At 36.3% G+C, this 7,363-nt stretch overlaps 1 pseudogene; it reads right to left on the bottom strand.

The window, feature by feature from the left end:
* Window positions 1–1,043: 1,043 nt before the first annotated feature.
* On the bottom strand, window positions 1,044–6,576 carry LOC142440624 (OCIA domain-containing protein 1 pseudogene; annotated as a pseudogene).
* Between the last annotated feature and the right edge of the window lie 787 nt (window positions 6,577–7,363).

Below are 7,363 nucleotides of genomic sequence, written 5' to 3'. Positions count from 1 at the left end.
AGACGTACCTGTATCTACCAATCCCTAACTATTTTACCTTATATGGACTCAAGGGAGCCCAGTCCATGTTCCCTGGCTATATAAATACCACCCCTGTAACCTGGGGCGTGACTCCCTCTGCCTGGACACTGTGGTCCATGGGACTTCGCCCAGGCTGGGTTTTTCTCCCTAGTAAAGCCTGTTTGCTCAAATTCGACTGATTTGGTCTCTGGCGCCTCTCGACTACCTTACACCAAGCATGCTGGATTCGCAAGAAACCTATATATTTACCAAAATTGGATGTGATCTGAAATTAAACTCTGTCTCAAAGTAAACAAGTATGAAAATTTTCATGTGAAAGAAAATATGAAAGACTATTCAAATTTCAATTCCACCTTAGAAAATGAAGATGACACCTTTCTTAAATATTGATTTTCAAAGTTTCAGCTAAACTTTTTCAAAGTAGTTTCCTTATTTGTCATAGAAAGTATATATTGATGAGGTTGTTTTTATAGAAATTAACATGTTCTTTCTTATAACCGCACAGAAGACCACACCTTTCTTTCTGGGCTCATTTATCCTTGCAGAACCCAGTCCTTGGGCCTCTAAGGGATCCTAGGTGCCAAAGAAGAGAGACATGCAGACAGTACTTCTACTTTCAGCAGGAAACCTGACTTCTTCCATTCTTTAAAGAACGGTGGGAAGCAGTGAGCTTAGTTTTTGAGTTAATTTAAAGCCAGTGAGATTGATTAGGTGATTGCAGCAATCACTCCGGGGAACATAATAATATGCTTAAATTCTGGTAAAATATCAAATATGATTGCCTGAAAAAAAGAAAAGCATTATTTTCTTATTTTAAATGAATCACCTAAGTAAATCATCTAAGTTGCTGCCACCTTCAGTTGAGTCATCACATGACTCACAGTTAATGCAACATGCACCCTGTCCTTTATTGATGTAATTAAATCTTCTCTCTTGTGAGCAATGATAATACAACCATATGACTGTAGTTTACAATATTCCTGTTTAGAGGTCTTCTCTTCTACCCAACATTCAGCTGTCAATTACAAACTCTTCAGAAGACCAAAGTAATCATCGCAAGAAGCAGTCATAGTTGCCTCGGTGCGCACTAGGTCCAAAGACCTTTTGAGAGTCACAAAGCCAAAAACATTTCATTACTATGCCGCTTCACTTCCTCTTTGCCTGTCCCTTGTCTTCATCTTCACATGCTGGCTGCCTGCTGGCTGATGACAGCACCGCTCTGACATGATGGAATTCATGCTTAAACATTTCTGGTTAGTCCTAAGCTTCGACTTGTTAAATATCCATATATATAACCCATACAAACAAAACATTTGGAAGGCCTCGATAATTGTTAAGTATGAAGAGATCCTGAGACCAACAATTTTAAGACCTTCTGATCTGATGCAAAAGAGTCATAATATTTCATGCCAACAATAAAAGCAAAAATGGGAAGATTAACATTGTACTTTTTACACTTATGTGTACTCAGAAGGTAAATAGCATTTTTTTTAAATCTACATGAGTCAGGAAAAAAGCCAATGCTTCACCAGGTTAAACACCACAGACTGCATTCTACAAGGCCATATTCATCTTTGAAGGAAGAAAAGGTATCACATCTCACTGTGATAACTAGATATTATATATGGGCATTAATGCCATTTTTCACAAAAACTGAAAGCAACTACATTTATAAGTAATATTCATAGAAATAGAATAGAAATATTATAGGTTTGCATCAACTCACTTGATAGAAGTGAGTTACTAATAGAAATATGATCAATTATTTTACCTAAACAAATACATATATATACATATATATAATAGTTTAATTATCCAAGTTTATTATTTTTCACTAACTGTTCTAAATGTTGTTCATAAATTAAGTCATTTGATTCTTATGATAACCGAAGAGGAAGTTTCTATTATCCCTAATTTACATATGAGTCATCTAGTGCAAATACACCTCTATATTTATTCAGCAAATGTAGTACTAAAAAGTTATCTATATATCAAATTGTATCTGAAAAGGAGTGATTCACTAATAATGAATATAAATTTATATGTTTTTGGGGTAATGCAATGCTTTATAGTTAAATACTACTGATTGACTTATCTATTTAAGAATAAGTAAGAACAGAATTTTAAAGATGCAAATTATAAATACATTATAAATTATATTTTAGTTGCACACTGATTATTTGTAAGGTATATAGCCCATAATTTACTAAAGTTTTAAAATTCAGAATTACCAAATATTCCAAAATTTCACCAAATAATCCACAAATTCACTCATTAACTTTCAGTATATATATTTACTGCAGCAATTTCCTCAATTGCTAAAACATGGAAACAGCAAAAAATTCCAACTATGTAGGATTGGATGAACATGCTCTCTGTGTTAGTCCAGGTTGAGTAGAGAAATCCAGAGATACTCATGTGTATCACAGAGAACCTTAGATCAAAGAACACTTGTATTTATTGAAAAATCATCCCAGTCCAGTCCAGACCAAGTCCATAAACATGATATTACCCCATATGTTTGACACTAGTCCATGAATTCCTTTTCAGACTCAGATAGCACATGCGATTCTGCTGAATGCAAGAAGACCACATGCTGGTCAGTGGAAAATCATATGGATCCAATGGTAGTAGATGTATCCCCAGGGCTCTGGATGCCATCAGCGTGGGTCTATATGGCTTGTCAAGAGGAAGGTGAAGCAGAGAGAGAGTATGTGTCCCACCTCCAGACAGGAAGAGAGGCTGTGGCCTGATTGGCAGGCTAGACTCCACCCCTTCATTCTATTTATCAAATTGACATGAAATGGTGTAACTACCACTCCCTGGTACATTCATACTATCGAATTTTATGCATCAATAAAAAACAATGAAAACTCTCAAATACCATAAAACATGGACAAAACTAGAGAATATTATACTGTGCAAACTCACTATCGTTATAAGGAAAAACAAAGAAGAAATGTGGTTTTTGCACCAATTTATGAGACTCTGATGACTACCAAGAAGCTAGGGATGAGGGTGGGAACAGGGAGAGGGGCACTCCATAACTTTCAGTCAAATGTCCCGTTCTTATAATCTAACCTGCACTACTTCCTATTTTCTAAGTTCTAAAACATTCTAGAATATTCTCTGATACTATTTCACAATTGATTTTTTTCTTATATACAAGTAGCAAAAAAATCAAACTTTCTTTCCATAATATAAAAAAGTCATTTCACACGACTGTGTCCTATAACAGAATGTCAGTACTGTCCATAGTCAAAACCACAGTTATCAACATCCAGCAGGTGTCAGAGGACCACATTTCCTTTCTCTCTCACTGCAGAAAAAGCAACCAAATACTCCTATTCCTGACCTTTCATCACAAGGCACTAAACCATGTAGGCATATAACAAAGGACAGAAATGAGGGGAAGGGAAGCAGGAATGCCCTACCCTCATGGAGCTGACAGTCTAAATAGCCAAGTCAATAAGCAAAACAAAGTTACCAATAGAGTTCTTAATATAATGCAGAGTAAGGGCCACTGAGTGTATAGGATTTATGCAAAATACCTTAAAATAACAAATAGTAAACATTCTTTAGGTTAAAATTCTATTTCAAGGGGTTTTGTTGTTGCTGTTTTGTGTTACATCAGTAAAATCACAAAAATGTTATTATCATTATGAAAATTGAAATACTAAATGAAACCAACCATTAGTAAATACAAATATAAAGGATCAAAGTAAAAAATACCAAAAATTTGAGGGCATTCCTGCATTCTTTGTCGCATATGAAGTTCAAGGTAGGACTTACTCCTGCCTTCAATTTCTACTGTAGCAAATAGAAAAACCTTAAAACAATGATACACCTCTCAGATATCTCAAAACAAGAGTAAAATAATCCTATATGGATATAGCTGCAAAACTCTACTGAAATTTTATGCTGCCATTGAGGAAACATCTTTGATGTGAAATTTACTTTGAGAAATGTACATCTTGTCCAAAAGGCCTTGGAGCCAAATCTACCATGTTATTTACACTTAAAATTTATAATTAATCATAAAGTAAGTTGCTATTTTTTAAGTCAAATGTCTCTTTTGGAAATTCCTTTAATGATGTTTTTGTAAGGCACACAACTCTTTCAATTTTACAAATGTAGCAGAAAAAAATCAATCTCATTACCTAGTCATGATTCTTTGGTTCACCCAAGGTCACCATATCTGACTTTATGCAGAGAGAAACCCCCAAGGTCATTTCCTATAAGGGAAAAGTAGTCAAAGGAATGAATAAACTCTAAATTGTATTAGAAAACCATTCTCACTGTATTCAATCACACTACTAGCAGGACTTCATTATTTTCTAACACAAAATTGAGCACCTTAAAAATGGAAAAAACTTATAAATGTGAGATAACTCTTCTTTAATTTTTTTCAATTTTAATTACTTGAGAAATTAAATCACATCTTAATTAATGTTTTCAATTAATGTTATAGCTTTAAAAAATCTAACCTGGGCACTCTTTCCTGCATGGGCCTAACAAAGGGTATCAACCTTTCATGTTAAAGTTACTTCACATGACTCTCTGTTCTTATTCCTTAATTCTGCATTTATAATTTTTTGTTTCCTTCAGTACGTTTTTCAATTTGGGAACAGATCCTTGGCAATTTGATCAGGAATACTAGAGGGAGTAGATTGGTTCATGGAAGCAATGAATGGAGTTGGTTCATAACAAGGAAACACATCTCTTTCTATGCAGTCAGATGCTGACGATGTCACAAAAGATGGTAAACCACTGGCATTTGAGTCATATTTTGGCTTTTGAGACTAATGCCCAAATAAATGGCACAGGTCATTGTGCCAGTCTCGATCATACAGATTATCCAACAGGGGAATTCTTGAGATTCTTAAACATCCCTTGGCAAGCTTTCACATTAAGAGAAGTTTCCAGCAAAGTATGCCATGATACAAACAAATATAAGGTTAGGGATGGAAGACTACTTGGGATGAGTTGACAGGATTCCTTTACTAATTAATCCTTGAATTAACATACTTGTTTGCAGCCAAAGGCACTAATCTGAACCAGACACTTTCATCACTGCATTCTGCAAAGACCCTTCCGTCTTCCTCCCTTGGTTGGACTGCCATCAGCCGTTAGTGGGGAACATCTGACTTCTGCTCTCTACAATCAGCCCTTCCGTTCGTTTTCCCTTCCAAGGACAGCAACAAGAGGCGATGCAAGGTGAACTCGAACTAGCCAGGGTGGAAAGCATTGAACAAGCTGAGAAGGTGCTCAAGGGACAGGGAGCACAAGTGAACCTGGAGGTGTGCAGGAAAGAGGAGGAGGGCCTAATATTTTCTATATGTGAAACACAGAGCAATAGCTGATTACAAAGCTTAGCATTAAACTAATCATCAGTTATGTTCATGAACACAGATGTCCATCAAGATTTAGAACAATTGTGGGGAAAAGGTCATCCACAAAAAGAAATCCCAATGACACATTTATTAGGGAAGAGTAGACATTTTTAAAGCAGGACTGTGTCCTTTGTGAAGAGATCTTAGCATGAAACATTAATTTTTCGTTATATAATTCTCCAACTAGTGGGAGTAAATGATTTTAAGTAAACACAAGTTAATAAACTACTATTTTAAATCATTTGTCCCAAACTTCAAATCTATTCAAACATGGTACTGAAAAGTTCCCTTTCCCTGCTGTTGACTGTGAAATTAGTATACGCATCATCATTCATTTGACAATGTGAAAACTGCTAAACAAAATATTTAACGCCAACAATATATTGTAACCTATCAGGGCCATTTCAAACGGCATTTTGTATCCCTCGGATTTGTGTTATGTAATGCAATTCAGAACCTTCTCTGACCACATCTACTCCTTTTTACCCTAAACCACGTCCTCATATCCCATGGCTGCTTTTTCATCAAGTCCCATAGGCCCATACATTCTTACTTGCTCTTGAATTCTAAAATCACATTCTCCAACTTGTTTATTCTCAGAATTTACTATCCTCCTAACTTCCCCCCACAATTTATTTTCCTTTTACGTTACACCACTTGTTTCTTTTGCTCTCTTTTCTCTTCTCGGTGCTATTGATGGTAGCTTTCTGGTTGATCATCTCATTTATGAATGGTTATGCAGCAAAGCTTACAAAAGCGTGTGATGGCTACAGATTATGCCCACTAGACACTCCTAGACAAGGCTAGGGATGGAGCCCAATCTATCAATCAAATCACAGCCTGGTGATACTTCCTTGGGGGTATGGCCTTTTGCATAAGAAACAGAGGGAGCGAATTCTAATCCTATTTGCCCCTTGACTTTCTGCTTAAACTATATCTTGGATCTGGTTTCTCGATACCTGCAAATCACAGAAGCTGTCGGCAGACTACCCATGGTGGACTCTTGCCTTACTTGGGATTTGTTTACCTCTGCATTGCCAGCTTGTGCCCCAACTGCCTTTACTTCATCATTATGTTTCCTGTTCACCAGACTCCACAGGTTAGGAAAAGCGTGACTTGAGCCTGAATTGGATTTAGCTATATCTACAACCGTGTAAGCCATTTCTCAATATAAATCTCTTTCTATGTACCATCGCATAGACGCATCATTGGTTTTGCTTCCCTAGAAAATCCAACTATCCAGAACCTATGTAAGGCAAAAAACTGTTAGGTAAAGAAAAATCACATGTCTTTCAAAAAAACAACATGCAATAGAAAAGTGGTAAGACTTTGAAAACAAAAGAATTTCAAGATCCAGAACAAAGCGGCCCTGTAGAGTTCCTACTGTTACATGATTCGTTCATCTCTAGACACAATTAATAATTATTATGTATATGACCTTCTAATAACCTTCTTTGATCAAGTAAAAACTTATTACAAAACTATCTTTTTACCAGATGCACAAAGCATCTGATGTTTTCAGTAATTTATTATGATGAGCCTACATGTTTTGATTTTTGAAATTGTTCAACATTAATGTTGTTGCTGTTTGATGCCATCAAATTGGTCCTAACTCATAGTGAACCATATGCACACCCCTCTGTAGAACAAAACACAGTCCTGCTCCATCCTCACCATTGTTGCGATGTTTGAGTCCAGTGTTGCAGATATGGTCCTCAATTAATCTCCTTGAGGGCTTTCCTTTGTTCACTATTCCTCTACTGTACCAAGCAGGATGCCTTTGTCCAGGGACTGCTCTCTCCCGATAATATGTCCGAAGCACATGAGACAAAGTCTCACCATTCTAGTTTCTGAAGTCATCCTGGTTGTACTTCTTCCAAGACAGATCTGCTCATTCTTTTGACAGCCCACAGTACTTTCAATAGTCATCGACAGCACGATAATTCAAA

Source organism: Tenrec ecaudatus, chromosome 2, assembly GCF_050624435.1.
Source record: "Tenrec ecaudatus isolate mTenEca1 chromosome 2, mTenEca1.hap1, whole genome shotgun sequence".
NCBI classification, from domain to species: Eukaryota; Metazoa; Chordata; class Mammalia; order Afrosoricida; family Tenrecidae; genus Tenrec; species Tenrec ecaudatus.
This window is presented reverse-complemented; position numbering and strand designations above follow the sequence as displayed.